Source organism: Hypanus sabinus, chromosome 17, assembly GCF_030144855.1.
Source record: "Hypanus sabinus isolate sHypSab1 chromosome 17, sHypSab1.hap1, whole genome shotgun sequence".
Lineage (NCBI taxonomy): Eukaryota > Metazoa > Chordata > Chondrichthyes > Myliobatiformes > Dasyatidae > Hypanus > Hypanus sabinus.
This window is the reverse complement of record NC_082722.1, coordinates 46,066,175-46,089,457: the sequence shown is the minus strand read 5'-3', so window position 1 is coordinate 46,089,457 and position 23,283 is coordinate 46,066,175. Positions and strand designations below refer to the sequence as shown.

At 40.1% G+C, this 23,283-nt stretch overlaps 1 protein-coding gene across 8 annotated transcripts in view; it reads left to right on the top strand.

The window, feature by feature from the left end:
- The window catches only part of tshz3b (teashirt zinc finger homeobox 3b), an 84,452-nt gene that overhangs the window by 32,066 nt on the left and 29,103 nt on the right, over positions 1–23,283 (top strand). For 2 of the 8 annotated variants that reach the window (XM_059992971.1, XM_059992970.1), the window contains exon 2: positions 18,176–18,302. The exons of the other annotated variants lie outside the window; for them this stretch is intronic. The gene's annotated coding sequence lies outside the window, so the exon portion shown is untranslated. The remainder of the gene's footprint in view (positions 1–18,175; positions 18,303–23,283) is intronic. 8 annotated transcript variants of the gene reach the window in all.

Genomic DNA, 23,283 nt, shown 5'->3' with positions numbered 1-23,283 from the left:
TTACTGTGGGATCAGAAGACCCACCGTTAGTATAAATGTGGAATAGGAAGACCCAGCATTAGTATTACTGTGGGATCAGAAGACCCAGCGTTAGTATTAGTGTGGGATCAGAAGATCCAGTATTAGTGTCACTGTGGGACCATTAGTATTACAGTGGAATTGAAGACCCACCGTTAGTATTAGTGTGGGATCGGAAGATCCAGCATTGGTATTACTGTGGGATCAGAATACCCAGCGTTAGTATTACTGTGGGATCGGAGATCCAGCATTAGTTTTAGTGTGGGATCAGAAAATCCAGTGTTAGTATCACTGTGGGACCATTAGTATTATAGTGGAATCGAAGTCCCAGCATTAGTATTACTGTGGGATCTGAAGACCCAGCGTTAGTATTAGTGTGGAATAGGAAGACCCAGCATTAGTATTACTGTGGGATCAGAAGACCCAGCGTTAGTATTAGTGTGGGATCAGAAGACCCAGCGTTAGTATTAGTGTAGGATCAGAAGATCCAGTATTAGTATCACTGTGGGACCATTAGTATTACAGTGGAATTGAAGACCCAGCATTAGTATTACTGTGGGATCAGTAGATCTAATATTAGTATTACTGTGGGATCAGAAGACCCACCGTTAGTATCAGTGTGGGATCGGAAGATCCAGCATTGGTATTACTGTGGGATCAGAATACCCAGCGTTAGTATTACTGTGGGATCGGAGATCCAGCATTAGTTTTAGTGTGGGATCAGAAAATCCAGTGTTAGTATCACTGTGGGACCATTAGTATTATAGTGAAATCGAAGTCCCAGCATTAGTATTACTGTGGGATCAGAAGACCCAGCGTTAGTATTAGTGTGGAATAGGAAGATCCAGCATTAGTATTACTGTGGGATGAGAAGACCCAGCGTTAGTATTAGTGTGGGATCAGAAGATCCAGTATTAGTATCACTGTGGGACCATTAGTATTACAGTGGACTGGAAGACCCAGGATCAGTATTACTGTGGGATCGCTAGATCCATCATTAGTATTACTGTGTGATCAGAAGACCCAGCATTAGTAATAGTGTGGTATCGGAAGATCCAGCATTAGTATTATTGTGGGATCGGAAGATCCAGCATTAGTATTACTGTGGGATCGGAAGACCTAGCGTTAGCATTACTGTGGGACCGGAAAATCCAGCATTAGTATTACTGTGGGATAAGAGATCCAGCATTAATTTTAGTGTGGGATCAGAAAATCCGGTGTTATTATCACTGTGGGACCATTTGTATTACAGTGGAATGGAAGACCCAGCATTAGTATTAGTGTGGGATCAGAAGACCCAGCGTTAGTATTAGTGTGGGATCGGAAGATCCAGCATTAGTATTACTGTGGGATCAGAAGACCCACCGTTAGGATTAGTGTGGGATCAGAAGACCCAGTATTAGTATCACTGTGGGACCATTTAGTATTACAGTGGAGTGGAAGACCCAGCATTAGTATTACTGTGGGATCGGTAGATTCAACATTAGTAATATTGTGGGATCTGAAGACCCAGCGTTAGTATTAGTGTGGGATCGGAAGATCCAGCATTGGTATTACTGTGGGATCAGAAGACCCAGCATTAGTATTACTGTCGGATCGGAGATCCAGCATTAGTTTCAGTGTGAGATCCGAAAATCCAGTGTTAGTATCACTGTGGGACCATTAGTATTATAGTGGAATCGAAGACCCAGCATTAGTATTACTGTGGGATCAGAAGACCCACCATTAGTATTACTGGGATCAGAAGACCAAGCGTTAGTATTAGTGTGGGATCGGAAGATCCAGTATTAGTATTACTGTGGGATCAGAAGACCCAGCGTTATTATTAGTGTGGGTTTGGAAGATCCAGCATTAGTATTGCTCTGGGATCAGAAGACCCAGTGTTAGTATTAGTGTGGAATAGGAAGATCCAGCATTAGTATTACTGTGGGATCAGTGGACCCAGCGTTAGTATTAGTGTGGGATCAGAAGATCCAGTATTAGTATCACTGTGGGACCATTAGTATTACAGTGGAATGGAAGACCCAGCATTAGTATTACTGTGGGATCGGTAGATCCAACATTAGTATTACTGTGGGATCAGATGTCCCAGCATTAGTAATAGTGTGGGATCGGATGATCCAGCATTAATATTACTGTGGGATCGGTAGATCCAACATTAGTATTACCGTGGGATCAGAAGACCCAGCATTAGTATTACCGTGGGATCAGAAGACCCAGCATTAGTATTACTGTGGGATCGGAAAATCCAGCATTAGTATTACTGTGGGATCGGCGATCCCGCATTAGTTTTAGTGTGGGATCAGAAAATCCAGTGTTATTATCACTGTGGGACCATTATTATTACAGTGGAATGGAAGACCCAGCATTAGTATTACCGTGGGATCAGAAGACCCAGCGTTAGTATTACTGTGGGATGGGAAGATCCAGCATTAGTATTACTGTGGGATGGGAAGACCCAGCATTAGTACTACTGTGGGATCGGAAGACCCACCATTAGTATTATTGTTTGATCAGAAGACTCAGTGTTAGTATTACAGTGGAATGGAAGACCCTGCATTAGTATTACTGTGGGATCAGAAGACCCACCGTTAGTATTAGTGTGGGATCGGAAGATCCAGCATTAGTATTACTATGGGATCAGAAGATCCAGCCTTAGTATTAGTGTGGGATCGGAAGGTCCAGCATTAGTATTACTGTGGGATTGAAAGATTCACCATTAGTATTACTGTGGGATGGGAAGGCCCACCATTAGTATTACTGTGGGATTGAAAGATTCAGCATTAGTATTACTGTGGGATCGGAAGACCCTGCATTATCATTGCTGTGGAACTGTAAGATCCTGTGTGTTATGTTTTGCTTGACGTTGCTGTAGTGAAAAGATTTGTCTAACATGTTTTGGTGCGTTGACTTGCTACCCTTTCACACTCCGCTCACACTCTTCCAGATTAATTTGTTGTTTAACGTACTTAAAGAAATTTTTAGTGTTAGTATGTTAAATATATTCAGGTATATTATTGCTGTCATTGTCGTTGGAAAACAGTGATATTGCTTTTTCCATCTTCAACACAGCAACATCACAACGTCCTCCATCGTTATTCTGTCCCAAGGTTTAGTATGGAGAATATACAGTATTTGATGCTTTTGTCAAGCCCCATTGTTTTCTCACAAGCATCAGGAGAGAGAGTTGTGGGAAGCACTTCACTGAAGTCACTAATTTCAAAGAACAAAGCATGGATCAACAATCTGATACCTAGCGATTCTATTATGTAATAAAGAATGAATTTTGTGTGAAGTTAATTTGCTAAACTGTGTGCCTTTCTCTTGTTGCAGCTAGTTTTTCTACTTTTTGGTGAACAATAACATCTTGTTGATTGAGCTTTGGAATGTTTTGATATTTTGGAGCAGCTGAAGCTAGAACTGCAATGATATTATTGTGTTGCCAGTAGGATAATATTCCATGCACTTATGCAGACATGTTTTGCTGGAGGTCATCAGCCTAGTTCAAATACAGGACAATTCTAATAAACTTTTACACCTAATTATTTGTGCCTAACTATACCTTCACCAAGATACCTGTTCCCAAAGCTTAGAGAATGACATTGCAAGCAGTGGAGCTCAAAGGAAGCACAACATACATGGAAATGTACATTTGCTGCACTAAAACTTGGAGAGGATATGGTGGAGATGATTGCTCTGTGCAGTACAGTTTCATGTGGCAGTGTATACCCAGTGCCTTGAATGGAACAATGGGTAGTACTCATTTTTAACTATAATACTGTTGGCAATAATATACCTGTAGCTAATATCACTGCAGAAAATTGTACTTTTTGGCTTTGATTGATTTCTTGTTCAAAAGAGAATTTGTACACAGCCTTTTTATTAACTCTTACCTATATTTGGGCAAAGACTACCGGTAAATCTGGCAGGGAGCAATAATGTAATACTATGAAGGCTTGTCAGATAATAAAGGATAGATTTAAAATGACAAAATTTGTAGGGCTATGCCCCATTTTCTTGTTGAAGGTAGTTATTTGCTGCCATATAGCATTGGAATAGTGTATGTATTCAGCAAGTCAATAACTCATTTAGAAGTATGATCTGGTGGTGCATGAAAAGTCAAGGGAGGTCGGTTAGATCACAAGACGTTCTAATAGGACAAACTTAAAATATTTTTTAAAAAGCTATTTTGAAGAGTAGAAAGAAAAGGATATTTTCCCACTAGAAATTTAAAAAATGTTTTTATCAATTAAAGTAAGGGAATTATTAGATAGGTAGGCATAAAGATTTTCTTGTATCAATGCTGAACAGTTCCAAGTCAAGTATCACATAGTCTGGCACAGAGTACAACTTATTGTACTGTGCTTCATCAACTTGTCTTGACCTGTGGTTAAATATACCAGTGCTACTTTTTCACTTAAATGACATACTGTCTCTGGTGTACAGTAAGAATTGAATTCAGATTTCTCAAACTTACAGTAGGTAACAATTTTGATTCTTTTAGTAGATCCCAACCCTAGCCTCAGAAGGGAATTGTCACTGCACCATTTCATTTCATTTCTTTTATAAAAATTAATGGTGTTACGTCATATATGAAGGGGATGGTGACACATTTTGCTTAATGGGTTGCAGAACTTGAAAATACTTCTCGCATTGTTTGAATATTGTCATTATCGACAGTGAAGCAACAAATTTCCATTTATGGCGATTAATGTCTTTATGTGGCGACCCATTTCCTGGCACATCCGAACCGGCTCACAATTAGCCAGCTTTCCGGCTAAGGGAGATAGCCTACAGGGGTTTGCGAGCACAGAGCTTTGGAGCCTCTGCGCCACGGGGGGCAGGTTGAGGGAGGCTTAAAAGTGAGGCTGAGGATTTCGAATAAAGTTTTTCCTTCAACTGCAGTTACCGACTCCGTGTCGTAATTTTAGCGCTGCATGTAGCACACCACTACATTTAGGTCTTTTTGTGGTATCGTTTGGATTACCTCCCTTATTCAATCAAAAAACCATATCTACTTTGCATGAAAACCTCTGAGACAGTAAAGCAGTGTTTCCATGATAAACCATAAACAAATGAGGTGAGATGCATGAGCAGTGCCTTCGAGGATAGACCAAAGCAAGAACAAATTTAACAGTACAGCATGTATTTTAGAATTGTGATAATGTTCAGCTATCCCTGAGGTGAGAGAGGTAAGATGCACAACCTGAAGTTTAGAACTGCTGTCATGTTAAATCTGTGTAAGTGGATAAGCTGTTTTATACCTAATCATTTAAAATTACGTAGAAGCCCAACTGAATGGATTTGGAAGCTTGTGATACCAGGTAGAACAGATGTGTATGCATCGGGCGCTGATTTAATAACTGTGCCATACAAATAAGAAGGCGCACATCAGCAAAATCAGTATCACAGAGGTGAAACCAAACACAACAATGTCAGCTATGAATTTGATGAGTTTTGCTTGCGTGTTTGTTCACTTCATTTATACCTATATTTAAATACTATAGAGTCTGAATTTATCATTACCTCCATTTTATGGAAACAAACCATATAACCAATTTAGCAGAGCCAATTCAGCACAGCTGATTTGCATAAGCATTCTGGGCCTTTTTTTTTAGATATCTGTACAAGCTGTTTAAGTGAGGTTTCTGAGTTACTTCCAACTGGTATTGTATATCTGTTTGCACTGGGCACTGATCATCCCATAAACGCTGCCTTAAATGACCTCCAGTTGAATAATAGTGAGGTATCCCTATTGGCTCTCATGCCCGAAGTTAGAAGGAGGGAGGGGGAGAGGTGAATAAGAGCCAGAACTTGGAGGGAGGACATGAAGGAAAGGGGGATATCATCTTTGCAGAAATATTTTAAATTATACTTTACAGTGCCATAGGGGTTTGAATTCTGAGTTATCTTAGTTAATTCTGCATTACATTACGGAGACATTAAATAAAATCTTTGAGTTTGACCGAAGGAAAATGTACATGTTTTGGACCTTCAGCATGGAACATGTTCTTTGCAATACACACATTTTGATATTTATCATTAGTGCCATACATGAAGAAGCTGGTGATTTCCAATAGTTTTCTGCTGAAAGTTTGAGAGGATTCGATTTGTTTTTCAGATAAATTTGACTGGTTGGAACAACTTCTTTTATGTGGTTTCTTTGATATAGTTTGTGATTTATTAACGTTATTTTTGAAACTCAGTGTTGCTATTTTTTTTCCTGAAGTGTCCTTGTGTCACTGTATTTTCACAAGCTTCCATATTTCACACGAGGGATTCTGGCAGTAAGAAACAGACATCAAACAACCACCACAGATTCATGTTCCCCTTACCCCACGTCTCCAAGGCAGGTGAATTGTGAACTGTTTGATAGCGGCAGTGATGCAACTTGAAGATCCAGTCTCAAGAGATCGAAGCCTGGCTTATGAAATTCCACAGCACATGGAGATTTGCAGGACCTATCGAGTGAGGTGAATATTGGAGAAAAATCTTTTGTAGCAGTAATATTGATAATTTCAGCAGGGCTACGCCTTGCAGTGTATGAAGCAAGATGGCGATGATATGTGCAGAGAAGATGAGAGAAGCAGGAATTTGCAGCTATCAGTTTTCAATCAGTAGAGTACACTGACCAATAAGAAGATCAGATTAATTGACTAATTATGCCTTCTTTTGACATCAGCAATTAAGAAAGTGTTCATATTTGTGCTAGTCCAAACTTTCAGTTCCCGAATGATAATTGTAATGGTCTATAATTACAGGCAAGAGCTTTCTGTTTTCTGATAGTTTTCTAAAAGTTACAATAAATAAATTAAGGAAATTCATGGGAATCCTAATATACCAAATGAAGGTTTTTCAAATTGTGGCCTTGTAGTAGATTGTAGTTATTTTGTTGCTGGGACTTCACTTTGGTCTGGGATAGTCTTGTGTCTCATCTATCCTGTTGCAGTATATTGAACAACAGTGTACTTATGCACTGGTGATGCAAGGAGTAGAATCTTGGCAAGTTGCATCTTTCTCTGGTTGTGTGACATTTGGCTTTTTGGATACTAAAGGCATTTGTTTGCCCCATCCCCAGAGAAAAAAAAATCCTTCAAGGTAGAGATCCTGTATTATCATACCCAAATACATTTGAGGAAATTGGGCATTATAACTTTTGCATTTGTGATTGGTTCATTCTTGTCAGTTTACCCTGTCCTTCTATTCCATATGCTATAGTTGTACAGCTGTGCATTCATTGTTCAGTTATTATTGATTAAATAAAAATATTGTTAAAGATAACTAAATTTCTTTGGTAGTCAGTTACACAAAAGGCCTAATATGTGAAGCCTATATTGTGTAGATTTTGTTTTCTCTTTGGCAATGAGAGTTCCAGGATACAGATGCCTCGATTATGACAGAAGCAAAACAAAAGTATGCACGTAAAGATTGCATGTTCACATTTCAACACTGATGTATTCCTATAGGGAGGGGCTGCGGATTATAGTTCCCAACCATGTCACCAATATTACATGCATTGTTTTCACTGCCAGAGAAAGGAATCAGTGGGATTTAGTGAAGAAATAGCTTCAGGGGCTAGGGAAGCCTGCAGCTATAGAGGAGCCTTCAAAGATCTAAAAATTAATGCAAAAATTAAAATCATCATAAGGAAATCAAAAGTGCTTCTGGCAGTGGCAGACTGCAGAATCTGAAAAGTGCATTTTCATTTCTGTCGAGCAATGAGTATATTTATCTGGTGGTGCAGAAAGGTTTGAGGATGAACCCAATATCTTTCCTTGAAAGTGGCTCCAATAATCCAAATTTATTGATGGCCAGAGGGTTCATTCATTTTAGAGAAAAAAAATAAACAGACTCTCTGTTTGTATTCCAATTACTTTTAGTATTTTTGTGGATAAAGAAGGATTGGCAATTTATGCCATCAATTTTTTTTTACAAAATCAATAAATACCGTGCAATGCCACTTCATATCATGTATAAAAAGCAGCTGTTATTCAATTAACCATGCTTCAGAATGGCAGTCAGTTACTAATTCACAGCAAGAGTTGAAGTCATTAAAAACAGTATACACCCCAAACAATCCATAAACCATCCCACTCTCCCAAGTTTCTGCATGCCGAGTATCACTTGAATGATTCAGTGTTACTGGCAAAAAAAAGCTTACAACACATAGGAAATAGCGAGTCAGATGTGTTTAATGTAAATATGCTGTCAGATCCCTTTCAGTAAATGACATGAGCAGATGATTAACAGTGTTCTCAATAGTTTTTTGCATAATCTGCCAATTTAGTGGAACACTTCAACTATTCTCACAGAACATTAATTTTGTCATTTAAGATTTTGTAAATGTTCAACTATGAAGCTGTTATACGAATAAAACTATAGTTACTACTTGTAGCAATAAGAAGCTATAAATCCCCCGATCACTACATACTTGAATGCATTTCTGCTGGACAAGAAATCGAGTTTTAGGAAGATAATATGCATTTTTCTTACCCTGCACAGGCTTACATATATCATACTTATTAAATAGCACTGCAGACGTTGCCTATCATTATTTCAATGGAGTTAAAAAATTCAGAGTAACATCTTAATTTACATTTTCAAGACTGACATAAAATATTAGGGTCAGAGCAGGTGAGTGAAGGTTCTGGAATTTATACATACTTGATTATTTTTTGAACAGTGAGCTTTATAGGAGGAAAATCAAAACAAAGCAACTTGGAAGAGAGAAGGGGGCATCCAGGCTCTTTCCCTTGAGTGTTCTAAGAGCTGTGAGATTGTAAAAATTCTGTAGGATTTATGATTCATTTTATAGGTTTCTTAAGATTTATTTTAAAAAATCTCTGCTAAGAGCCTCGTGGATCCTTTAGGGTTTTTATGAATTATATCCTATGGAGAATTCTGACAAACAGAGCTAATTTGCTTTGTGGGAAGTCTCCACATTTTACTATTTGGACATTTGCCTTGGTCCTTTTAAGTTGGTGATTCCTTAAGACAAAGTATCATTAAAAGATGGCTTCAATGTAGAAGCGTTTAAACTGAACACTTGGTTGCAAACACCCTCAAAACATCTTCTAAAGGATACTCTAATGAAAGCCTTGTATTAGGAAACTGAATTGAGCTAACCATGGAGTCACACCTGTGTGAAGCAGTTGAACTACTGTGAAGTACCACACGTATAACACAGTCATCTCCATGCTCTGGATGCAATAGTGTCTTCTGAGCATCAGACAGATATAACATAATTGAATGCTGCAGTTTATGCCACTGTCTGGTATGCTCAGTCTTTTTTTATTTGAAAATGATATCCTTTAATTATGATTCTGTTCTGAAAATCCAGTAGATTAGGAGAGCTGTAAAAGCTGTGAAGTGATTTACTGGAAGTTGGAGATGGATAAACCTAACAGAAAATAAAATTATATGAATATATTAAGTGAACGTCAAAGGGGAATGTGATCCATTAAAGACAAATGCTGGGAAGATTTTCATGGATAATAAGAAAATGGCAAGCTTGCTAAATACTGCTTTCAAGTGAGGGAAGACGACAAAATAAAACAGAATGGAACCTTAAAATAAGTTAAAGGATGAACATGGTAGATTTAATAAATGTAAAAACAAAATGGCACTAGAGAAAAATACAGTGCTCAGGATAAACAATTCTCCAGGCTCCAATGTTTTTATGCTGTAAAAGTAGAACTTATATAGGGAAAGCAGGAGGTCATTGCTTCTCATTCTAAAAAAAACATGGGAATATTTTCTTAATGATAAGAAAGTAGGAGTGATGAAGGGATATAGGTATCCATGTTTAATTGCTAGAAAAAATGTACAAGTACAGAATGCAGAGGAAAATACTTGCTAAATACTACCCATTATGCCTCAGATATTGGACTAAAATGAGGAGGTGAGGCTTCAATAGTACAGAGCCAAAGTGAGACTATCTGGAATACTTCAGCCAGTTCTTGACAGTGAACTGTCAGAATGACATTGTGGGCAATAAAAGCAGAGATTTACTAACTGTGGCTTTTTGTCTGTTCTCCATTTCTTTCACTCCACATGCACAAGCAAAGGTCATTCAGTTCCTGATCCTTTACCACCATTCAGTGAGATTATGACAGATCTGTGACCCGATACCATACATTTACCTTAATTTTGTATCACTTAATAACTGATCAACAAACACCTATTCTTTCAGATTTAAAATTGATAACTGATCTAGCATCAATCAACCGTTGAGGACCAAACTTCCAATGAGTTGTGATATTTTGTTTGTAGAAGTGTTTCCTAACTTTGTTTTTGAAAGGCATTGTTCTAATTTATGGCCATCATCTAATAATCTTGTATTTCTAGACAAGAAATAATATCTTCTTGTTAGCTTTAACAAGCTAACAACATTTCCCCTTTAGATTTTGAAAATCAAATCATTCCTCAATTATTTAGACTCCAGGGAATTATAATGAGAATTTAAGTTCTCCTTTCCTCCTTTAGGATCTTCTGTGATTTGGATGGAAGCCCAATGCAAAGCAATTGTTTAGGGTGTTGAGTTTTTTAAGTCCTGGACTGTATGGGCTTAAACATACCAGAGCAGGTCCCTTGAAGTTCCAGCAGAACTGTCTATATATCTCTTATGAAGACCTGTATGATTGGCATCTACCATCAGGGACTTATGGGTGAGACATAAGATTGTTTAATGTCATTTATGGTACACAAGTGCAAAGGACAGCAAAATAATTGTTACTCCAGATCCAGTGAAGTGGAAAAAAACACAATAAGATAAAGAACACAATAATTTAAAAAAATCAATAAGTACAAATGCATAAAGACAGCTTAAATACTTAGATTAATTGCACGTACATAAAATGATGCAAGGTACAGGAGTGTCTGTACATAAATTGACTGACAAAATGATTAAGTAGTGGCGGTAGGGAGTGTGGAGGGATAGGTTAGTGGATGGAGGTGTTGATCAGCCTTACTGCTTTAGGATTTTTGAATCTGGTGGTACTAGGATACATAGCCTCCTCCCTGATTGGAGTGAGACAAACAGCCCATAAGCAGTGCGGGTGGGATCCTTCATGATATTGCTGGCCTTTTGCCAACATCTTTCTATATATATGACTATGATGGCGGGTGGGCTTGTGCCAGTGATGCGGTGGGCAATTTTAACTACCAGTTGTGGAGCCTTCCTTTCTGCGTCAGTGCAGTTTCCGTACCATGCAGTGACACAGTACGTTAGGATGTTCTCCGCTGTGTATCTGTCCAATGATGTGTATGAACGTGCATAGTCTAATTCTGTTCAGCATCCTCGAAAAGCAGAGGCATTGGTGAACTTTTCTGATTGTGTAGGATGTGTTCTGGGGCCATGTTAAGTTGTGCAAGATGTGCACCAGGAATTTGAAACTGCTCACAGTTTCCACTGCTATGCCACCGATGGAAAGAGGGATGTGAGTGGTTTGATTTCTACTGAGGCTGAAAACCATCTCCTTTGTCTTGTTGATGTTGAAGAGGAGGTTATCTGCTTGACACCAGGCCTTGAACCATGCAACATTCTCTCTGTCGGCTGCCTCATCATTGTTGGTGATGAGCCATGCAACTGTTGGGTCATTGGTGAACTTGACAATGTGATTACTTGGGTGTGTGAGCAGTGTGTACGGCAGTGGGCTCAGCACACGGCTCTGGGAACACTCATGTTGAGGGTGATGGGGAGGGAGGAGCGGTTGTGCATCAGGACTATCTGAGGTCTGTTGGTTGGGAAGCCCAACACCCATTTGCATACTGGTGTATTAAACCAAGGAGTGGAAATTTGTTCACCAACGCTATGGGACAATAGTTAATGAATTATACAGAAATAGTGTCCTGTTGGTGATAGTGTCTGATAGTGCATATCCAAGTGTGTGTATTAGCACACCAAATACACAGAGTACCCACAAGAACAATAGTTAAAGACTTCGTTCATGTAGATAATTTTGCAAATAAATCAAGAGGCACTTTTGGAATGTATTCTTAACTGCATATTGATGCACTATTTGTTCAGAAAGAATAGTTCTTCTATGAAGGAAGCTAATTCATCTGATTTCTGAATGAGTCATGATCTGACATGGGCAGAGAAGCTTCAATAGCCTCCTGTTACATTTTTTAAATCTTTTGACAAACCAAACCAAGTAACTATGTAGAAAGATAGCGGGTTGTGAAGTTTTGTTATTACACCTTCATTCATGCAAGCCAGGAAGAGTGAGATTTTTCTTTCATACAAAAACATTTCTGAGTAGACGATTGAAGACGACTGGTTCGAAAATGTACTAGACACATCATTTGCACAAATTTCACATTTTATGAATGATTATGTTGTTATATACTTAATGGTAATGTGACAAACTACTCCTTAAATTTATTTGAAGTGTTTGTGATATAATGAAAACAATTGAAACTCATGTAACCGGCAAAGGAATTAAAACTGCAACTTATTTGAAAACTCAAGTAAAATTTTCCTCCAATGTCTATGGTCTCATAGTCTTATTCCTGCATTAATTTTGTGGTCCACATTCTCTAATTCCACAATAAAATGTACTTCTGTTATCATATTCTGAGATTTGACAGTGGAAGGCTACTACCATAGTCTTCTTCCCATACAACTGAATATAGTAGCTCTTCTGATTAAAGTGAAGTTATTGTTGCTTGCAGTGAATTCAACTTTATCAAAGCAACTGATGCCCCGTTAGATATTTTGGGCTTAATTATTCTGGCTGTGCTTGGTGGTTCAAGGAGAGCCACAAACATTCAGCTGCTCCCAGGTACGTTTGTCCCAGACTTGTATAAATCGGCTCAGAGTCTGAGCAATTCTGAATGACAGGTGTCAGCTCATTTGTCATTCTGCTGTGTCATTAAACCTCCCATGGAATCTAGTGGATGAGCTTGTATAAACTGAAGTTCAATTAAACCTGGTGCAGGAGCAGCAACTGCAGTAATTTGACTGGTATTACTCAGCTCTGTAGAATTGATGGAGACTTGTAAGGAAATTGAGTCATTTGCTTTAAATTCTCTGATTTTATTTGGCTTTAATATACTTACTTCCTGGTATTTTAGTATGTTTTGAATTAGTTATTTTAAATTTTTTTTGTTTGAATCACATAAAGCAATTGTAATAGTTCTTAAGTGTTTCTGCGGGTTAGAGATGGAAGATTTTGATATGTAAAGGCTGTGCCACCAGCTGTATCTTCTCTCAGGATGCACAGGAGAGAAGCCCCGTTAGCCATACACTGTACGAGACAAGCTTGCTACAGTGATCTCCACCACACCATTCTGCAGTCTCCCAACCTGTTAGTCTCTTGAAAACAGTGGGATGGTGCTTCTGGTCATGATATACTTAATGTTGCTCTACACTATGATTGGTATAGTTGGAGTATGTGGAAACTATTAACCTACCCTCCTACCCCCACTCTTCCCTACACGTTTTGCTGACTGGCATGGTTTGTGGACTCCCTTGTCAGCTTGCATTGACGTAATAAATCAATAAAGCAGTCATGTATAGACTGTATTTTGGTGGGGATCAGAGGAAACAAGACCCACCCCTTTAAAGCAAACTCAACACTCTATTTGCCGGGCTGATAAATCTATCAAAAACAATTCTATTTGTAACAAATATTCAAAACATTTTTTAAAATGTCTCAAGTGATGAAACAGTAATACATTGAAGTTTAAAAAGAAAACAAAACTATAACAGTTAAAGAATATTGAGCATTTTTAAAAGAATCTACATTCTGGCATAATTTCAGCTGATTCCCCAATGTAAGTGGTGGTGAATTGACACCAGCTTGGACTCTGCTGTTGCTTTCTATGAGGAGTTCAGCGTTTGAATAGAGTCAGGATATTGCCAGCAAAAAACAGCCAACAAATTAAACATGGGATTTAATGTCCCCAAGTTCTGAAAATTCTGTGCTTGATGGTTGTTATTGCCCCTTATCTTCCAGCCTCATGGTTTCAGCTAGCCTAGTAGTTTCATAACTGCAAGTAGGTGCTGGATTGTCAGAGATGATTCAAATGAGACATAAAAATATGGGCAACACACCCAGATTGCTGGAGGAACTCAGCAGGCCAGGCAGCATCTATGGAAAGAAGTACAGCCGACTTTTCAGGCCGAGACCCTTCATCAGGACTGGAAACAAAGATGAGGAGCCAGAGTAAGAAAGTAGAGGGAGGGGAGAAAGAACCACAAGATGATAGGTGAATCCAGGGGGGGGAGAAGGGTGAAGTAAGGAGCTGCGAAGTTGATTGGTGAAAGAGACACAGGGCTGGAGAAGGGGGAATCTGATAGAAGAGGGCAGAAGACCATGGAAGAAAGAAAAGGGGAATAGGCAGATAAGGAGAGAAGGTGAGAGAAGGAAATGGGAATGGGGATTGATGAAGGAGGGTAGGAGTATTACCAGAACTTCGAGAAATTGATGTTCTTGATATCAGGTTGGAGACTACTCAGATGGAATATAAGGTGTTGCTTTTCCAACCTGAGAGCGGCCTCATCGCGACAGTAGAGGAGGCCATGGACTGACATGTCGGAATTGGAAGTGGAATTAAACTGGGTGGCCACTGGTAGATCCCGCTTTGTTTTTGGTGGATGGAGCATAGGTGCTTGGAAAAGTGGTCTCCCAATCTGTGTCGGGTCTCACTGATATACAGGAAGCCATACCAGGAACACTGGATATAGTAGGTGACCCCAACAGACTTATAGGTGAAGTGTCGCCTCACTTATAAGGACTGCCTGGGGCCCTGAATAGTGAGCGAGGAGGTGTAGGGGGAATGTGTAGCATTTGTTCCATTTGCAAAGATAAGTATCAGGAGGGAGATCAGTGAGGAGGGACTAATGGACAAGGAATTTGCGTAGAGAGCGATCCCTGCGGAAAGCAGAAAGTGAGGGGGAGGGCAAGATGTGCATGGTGGTGGGATCCTGTCAGAGGTGGTGGAAGTTGTGGAGAATTATGTACTGGACATGGAGGCTAGAGGTGTGGTAAGTGAGGAAAAGAGGAACCCTATCCCTGGTGGGGTGACGGGATGATGGGCGTGGCAGATGCGCATGAAATGGAAAAGATGCGGATGAGGGCAGCATTGATGGTGGAGGATGGGAAGCCTCTTTCTTTGAAGAAGGAGGACATCTCCTTAGTTCTGGAATGAAAAGCCTCATCCTGAGAGCAGGGATGGAGGAATTGAGAGAATGAGATGGCATTTTTACAATTAACAGGGTGGGAATACATATAGTCCAGGTAGCTGTGAGTTGCAGTGGGTTTATAATGGACATCAGTAGATAACTTGCCTCTGGAGATAGAGACAGAGGGATCGAGAAAGGGCAGGGAGGTGTTGGAAATGGACCAGGTAAATTTGAGGGCAAGGTGGGAGTTGAAGGCAAAGTTGATGAAGTCAATGAGTTCCGCATGGGTGCAGGAAGCAGCACCAATGTAGTTGTTGATGTAGTGTAGGAAAAATGGGGGAGTGATACCAGTGTAGGCTTGGAACATAGACTGTTCGAACATGAAACATAAAAATATGGTTGCATTTGTTAGTTCAGGTGACATATGAAATGTATTGTGGCAGAATCCTACTCTTGTGACTATTTCCAATATCCCAGCCCTCAGTACCAAAGCCAACTTAACAGAACGTTCATCCAGTTTCTGTTTCGACAGCACTGTGTAAAAGAATCATTACTGCTTGCCTTCATGATAAAAAGTGTTTACTCTTAGAAGGAGTTCATCGCAAGAGAAACACTTGGGATGTTTCTACTAGACAAAATAAGCCAGAACGTGTAAAGAAGCTGGCAGTTCTGCCTTTAAGTGTCTCCAGGTTCAGGATTCCCTTGCAATCATGGAAGTCCTAAACATGCAGCTCACTGCTTGCCAGCACTTTCTTGAATGTGCTCCAACAATGGACATGACAGAGCATTAACACAGCACATCCCCAGCACTTAAACTGGGAATTTACCTCGCGATCCTACAAAAATTCAACCTTAAGTAGGAACAGCTCACATTTACTTAATGAAGAAGTGTAGTTAAGGAGGAAGGTTAGTTATAACAGTTTAGTTAAATAATTTTAATTACTCATGTGTTCATAGGTGTATTAAAGTTTTTATTATTTAATTATTGTTTTGTTTTAATATTTTAGGTTTTACATTGTTTGAAATTAATCTTGAACATTTTGAATGTTTGACAGCCAACTAATTTGGGAGATATATACTAGCCAGTTCTCAATAACTTTGACAAAAGCTGGTTGAGAATCTGCCCCAAACCCACCAACAAATGCTCTCTCCTGCTCATGCAATGGCATTGCTTCCCATGAGGTCCTATTTACTAGAATGTAGGGGCAATTCATCAGTAGAGAAATAGCTGATGATATGCCAGTTTGGGAGCATGTTGACAACAACACAGTTCCCAATGGTAAGCTGATTCACCTTGTGAATATTCAGAGATACAGCATGATAACAGGCTCTTGTGGCCCAACAAGCCTACGCCTCCCTATTACACCCATGTAATCCTAAACCTACTAACCCATATGTCGTTGGACTGTAGGAAACCAGAAGACATAGGAGCAAAATTAGCCCATCAAGTCTCCTCCACTATTTTATCATGACTGAGTTATTATCGCTCTCAACCCCATTCTCCTGTGTTCTCCCCATAGCTTTTGATGCCCTGATTAATCATGAAACTATCAACATTTTCCTTAAATACACCCTATCACTCAGCCTGAACAGCCATCTGTGGCAATAAATTCCACAGATTCACCACCCACTAGCGAGAGAAATTCTTCCTCATGTTCCTTTATTCTATATGCCCTCCCTTTGGCTTTTATGCTGTCTTTGACTTCCCTTGTCAGCCACGGTTGCCTCATCCTCCCTTTAGAGTACTTTGTTCATTTCTGGGATATACCTTTCCTGTGCTTTCTGAATTGTTCTATGATCACTGCCTCCTAAGTGTTCCTTTACCTTCAGCTTCCTAATCAAACCTGGGTCTTTACACAACACCCAATACAGAACTGCCATTTCCTGAGTGGGCTCAACCAGAAGCTGCTCTAAAAAGCCATTTCATAGGCATTCTACAAATTCCCTTGCTTGGGATCTAGCATCAATGTGATTTTCTCAATCTACCTGCATATTGAAAATCCCCATGGCTATCACAGCATTGCCCTTTATTCATGCCTTTTTTATTTCCCATTGTCACCCACTTCCTGGCTACTGTTTAGAGGCCTGTATGTAGCTCCCATCAGGGTCTTTTTAACATAGTTGTTTCTTAACTCTACGCACAAGGGCTCTACATCTTCTGATCCTATGCCACCTCTTTCTAAGAATTTGATTTCATTTTTTACAACAGAGCCACCCTACCCCTTCTGGTACTGCCTATCCTTTTGATACAATGTGTATCCTTGGACATTAAGCTCCAAACTATGGTTTTCTTTCAGTCATGACTCAACGATGCCCACAACATCATAACTGCCAATCTCTAATTGTGCTGTTAAGATTATCTACCTTATTCTGTATACTGTATACATTTAAATGTAACACCTTCCTGTGTTCATCACCCTTTGTGACTTTGGCCCACTAACTACAATTTTGCCCAATCATCTGCCTGTTCTTCCTCACCATCTCACCACGAACAGCATATTGTTGTATACCAACTGCCCCATCCTTAGCCCTATCACTCTGGTTCCCAAACCCTGGCTAAGTTAGTTTAAATCTTCTCCAACAGTTCTAGCAAACCTGCCCACAAGGATACTGACCCTCCCCCTCCCTTGGGTTCAGGAGTTACCCATCCTTTTTGCACTGTTTATACTTTTCCCAGAAGTGATCTCAGTGATGCAGAAATCTGAAACCCAGCTCCCTGCACCAATATTTCAGCTGTGCAATCATCTGCCAAATTATCTTACTCTTAACCTCACTAATGTGTGACAAAGGCAACAATCAAGAAATTACTGCCCTTGAGGTCCTGCTTTTCAGCTTTCTACCTTACTCCCTATATTCTCTTTTCAGGATCTCCTCCCATTTCCTGCCAGTGTCTTTGGACCCAATATATACCACAACTTCCAGCTGTTCACCCTCCCATTTAGAATCCTTTGGACCTGATCCGAGACATCACTGACCATGGCACCTGGGAGGCAAAATATCATAGAGTTGTGTCTTTCCCATCCACAGAGTCTATTGCCTGCTCCTCTAATTGTGGAATCCGAGATCACTGCTGCATTGCTCTTCTCCCGTCTTCCCTTCTGAGCCACAGAGGCAGGCTCAGTGCCAAAGATCAAGACACTGCAACTTCTCCCTGGTAGGTCATCTCCCAACAGTAACCAAAGTGGTGTACATTATTTAAGCTGGAGCAACCGGAGGAAACTCGTACGGTCACGGGGAGAACGTTCAAATTCCTTACAGACAGTGGCAGGTATGAATGCGGTTGTAGGTACAGTAATAGCTAACTGCCACACTACTGTGTCACCTGTCATTATAGACCAATAAGTAATAAACGTAGAATAGATCAGCTGTGAAAGACCTCATTTTTGAGGTACTGTTCAGCTATTTTGTAAGCACACTAGAAGATCCCCCTACTGGGATCCAGCACCAACTTGATTCTCCCAATCTACCTGCATATTGAAATCCCCCATGACTATTGCAATATTACTATTTCGGCAAGCATTCAGATAGGGGAATGGACAGGAAGTTCTGTGGGCGAGAACAAGATTCTAGGATCATGTGTTGGCTCCTGGGTGCCAAGGTCCAGGCATCATGTTCCCAGCATTCTGGGAGGGTGAACAGCCAGAAGTCGTGGTCAATATAGATACCAATTACATGGATAGGATGAGTGACAAGGCTCTACATAGAGATTTCAGAGTGTTAAGTGGTAAGTTAAAGGGCAGGACCTCCAGGGTTGTGATCTCAGGATTACTACCCATGCCACATTCTAGTGAGGCTAGAACTAGGGAAGATTTTACAACCCCCTTTATAAAATCCCCTTTTACTGGGCATGTCTGGAAGTGCGGCTTGTTAGCCCCTTGTTAATAGCCACTGGATTCCACGGTGAGAACCCAACCCAGCTTTCTCAGGTTTCATACGTCTAGGATGTATGTGACTTTGGTCCTGTCAAATCCATGGGGTTGGGGTGTCTTGCCCACCCAAACCTTGGTTTGTGTGAAAGCTGTGTGATTTATTGCCCCTGCAATAGCCCATCAGCATGAAATAACAGATTGCATACTGCATACAACTACAAGGAATATTTATGAGCAGTAACCAAAGAGTTAGTAAAGAAAAGAAAGAAAAAACAATAAGGGCCCATTATAATTAAACAGTCAAATGTGCACCATTTGGAACTCAAAAGCCATATTCACCTATCCTTGGTAGACCTCTGTGCTTTGGCTCCCATCGATTTATGTTTTCCCACCGGATCAAATCCTATGACCAGTTCTCTCCAATCTCTTTTCTCCTCATCTCCCACCGAACAAAGAACAAGATCAAATTTGGTGTCCCTCACAAAACCTCTTCCCCTAGTGTTCTCTAGAATCTTCTTCCAGTCATCCATCCTAATTAGATGACACACATTCCACAGCATCCCTTATCTTCAATAATAACCCAAACAGGCAGAAAGCAACAGACAGAATTGCTAAAATGAAATACCTGTAGAATAGCAGTAAAAATGTAAACCAGGCCTTACACACAGTTTCTTCAGATACATAAAATGTAAATGAGAGGTGAAAATGGATATTGGCCCTTTGGAAAATGATGCAGGAGAGGTGGTCATGGGGAACAATGAAATGGCGAATGAACTGATTAAGTATTTTGCATCAGTTTTCACGGTCAAAAGCACAAGCAGTATGGTGGAATTTCCAGGTGTCAGGGGTCATGAAGTGCATGAAGTTAGAGAGAAGGTTCTTGGGGAAACTGAAAGGTTTGAATGTAGATAAGTTACTTGGACCAAATGTTGTACATCCCAGAGTTCTGAAAGAGGGGCTGAAGCGATTGTGGAGGCATTAGTAATGATCTTTCAAGAATCACTTGATTCTGGAATGGTTCCAGAAGACTGGAAAATTGCAAATGTCACTCCACTCTTCAAGAAGGGAGAGAGGCAGAAGAAAGGAAACCATCGGCCAGATAGTCTGACCTCACTGGTTGGGAAGATGTTGGAGTCGATTATTGAGGATGAGGAATCAGTGTACTTGGAGGCACGTGATAAAGTCAGCCATAGTCAGCATGGTTTCCTCAACGGAAAATCTTGCCTGAGAAATCTGTTGGGATTCTTTGAAGAAGTAACAAGCAGGTTAGACAATGGAGAGTCGGTTAATGTTAGGTGTTTGGATTTTCAGAAGGTCTTTGACAAGGTGCCACACATAAGGCTGCTTAACAAGCTATGAGCCTGTGGTATTACGTGACAGATTCTAGCATGTGTAAAGCAATGGCTGATTGGCAAGAAACAGAGTGGGAATAAAGGGAGCCATTTCTGGTTGGCTGCCAGTGACTAGTGGTGCTCCACAGGGTCTCTGTTGGGACTGATTCTTTTTACATTATATGTCCATGATTTGGATGATAAAGCTGATGACTTTGTTGCAAAATTTGCAAACAATATGAAGATAGGTAGAGGTAGTTTTGAGGAAGTAAAGATGCTACAGGAGGTCAGATAAATTAGCAGAATGGGCAAAGAAATGGCAGATAGAATACAGTATTGGGAAGTGTATGGTGATGCACTTTGGTCGTAGAAATGAAAGGGCTAACTATTCTCTAAATGGAGAGAAAATACAGTGCCTGTAAAAAGTATTTGCCCCATTGGAAGTTTTCATGTTTATAATATTGGATCACAATGGATTTAGTTCGGCTTTTTTGACATTGATCAACAGAAAAAACTTCCATGTCAAAGTAAAAACAGTTATCTACAAAGTGATCTAAATTAATTACAAATATAAAACACAAAATAGCTGATTGCATAATCTCTCCCCATTCAAGTCAGTATTTAGTAGATGCATCTTTAGCAGCAGTTACAGCCTTGAGTCTGTGTGAATAGGTCTCTCTCAGCTTTGCACATCTGGACACTGCAATTATTCCCCATTTTTCTTTACAAAACTGCTGTAGCTCTGTCAGATTGCATGGGGATCGTGAGTGAACAGCCCTTTTCAAGTTCAACCACATGTTCTCAATTGATTTGAAGTCTGGCTCTGAATTGGCCAATCCAGTACATTAACTTTGCTGTTCTAATGCCATTCCGGTGTGTAGCTTTGGCTTTATGCTTGGGGTCATTGTCTTGCTGGTAAACAAATCTTCTCCCAAGTCGCAGTTCTCTTACAGATTGCTTCAGGTTTTCCTCCAGAATTTTCCTGTATTTTGCTACATTCATTTTACCCTCTAGATACACAAGCAATCCAGGGCCTGCTGCAGTGAAGCATCCCCACAGCACGATGCAGCCACCACCATGCTTCATGGAAAGGATGGAGAGTTTTTGATGATGTGCTGTGTTTGGCTTACACATTTAGGCTGGTGGTCCACAAGTTCAATTTTGGTTTCATCAGACCATTGAACCTTCTTCTAACTGACTTCAGAGTCTCCTGCATGCCTTCTGGCAGACTTTAGCTGAGATTTCAAGTGAGTTTTTTCAACTGTGGCTTTCTCTTTGCCATTCTCCCGTAAAACTGTGACTTGTGAAGCACCCGGGAAACAGTTGTTGTATGTGCAGTCTCACCTATCTCAACCACTCAAGCTGGTTACTGTGCCAGAGATGTCATAGGTCTTTTGGTGGGCTTCCTCACAAGTCATCTTCTTGTACGGTCACTCAGGTTTTGAGGATGGCCTGCTTTAGGCAGATTTACAGTTGTGCCATATTCTTTCCATTTCTTGATGATTGACTTAACTGTACTCCAAGGGATATTCGGTGACTTAGAAATTTTCTTGTATCCATCTCCTTCTCTGTGCTTTTTAATAACCTTTTCAAGGAGTTGCTTGGAGTGTTCTTTTGCCTTCATGGTGTAGTCTTTGCCAGGATACTGACTCACCAACAATTGGATCTTCCAGATACAGGTGTATTTTTACTACAGTCAATAGAAATACCTTGACTGCACACAGGTCTCCAAAAACAGATCTCCATTTAACTAATTATGTGACTTCTAAAACCAATTTGCTGCACTAGTGATGATCTGGTTTGTCAAATTAAAGAGGGGGGGGGTGGTTTGAATACTTATGCAATCAATTATTTTGTGTTTTATATTTGTAATTAATTTAAGTCACTTTGTAGAGATCTGTTTTCACTCTGCCACAAAAGTCTTTTTCTTTTGATCAGTTAAAAAAGCCAAATTAAATCCACCATGCTTCAATGTTGTAAAAAAGTAAAACATGAAAACTTCCAAGAGGGTGACTACTTTTTGTAGGCACTGCACAAAAATCTGAGGTGCAAAAGTCTCAGCTAAAGTCTGCAGAATTCCCTAAAGGTTAATTTGCGGGTTTAGTCTGTGGCGAGTAAGGCAAATGTGATGTTTGCATTAATTTCATGAGGACTAGAATATAAAAGCCAGGGTGTAATTTTGAGAATTTATAAAGCACTAGTGAGGCCTCACTTGGAGTATTGTGAGCAATTTTAGACCCCTGGCGTTGAGAGGATGTTCTGAAACTGGAGAGGATTCAAAGGAGATTCATGAAAATGATTCCAGGATGGAATAGCAAACACGAGGAAATCTGCAGATGCTGGAAATTCAAACAACACACACAAAATGCTGGTGGAACACAGCAGGCCAGGCAGCATCTATAAGGAGAAGCACTGTTGATGTTTCGGGCTGAGACCCTTCGTCAGGACAGAACATCGACAGTGCTTCTCCTTATATATGGTGTCTGGCCTGCTGTGTTCCACTAGCATTTTGTGTGTGTTGTTCCAGGATTGAATAGCTTGAGATATGAAGAGTATTTGATGGCTCTGGGCCTATATTCACTAGAATTCAGAAGAATGAGGAGTGACCTCATTGAAACCTATCAGTTGATGAAAGGACTTGATAGAGTGGATATGGAGAGGATGGTGGGAGAGTCTAAGACCAGGGGGCACAGCCTCAGAATAGAGAGACATCCTTTTAGTATGGAAATAAGAAGGAATTTCTTTAGCCAGAGAGTGGTGAATCTGTGGAAATTCTTCCCACAGGCAGCTGTGGAGGCAAAGTCTTTATATTATTTAAGGCAGTGGTTGATAGATTATTGATTGGTCAGGGCATAAAGAGAGAAGGCAGGAAATTGGGACTGAGAGAAAAATTGGATGAGCCAGGTTAACATAGTGGAACAAACTTGATGGGCCA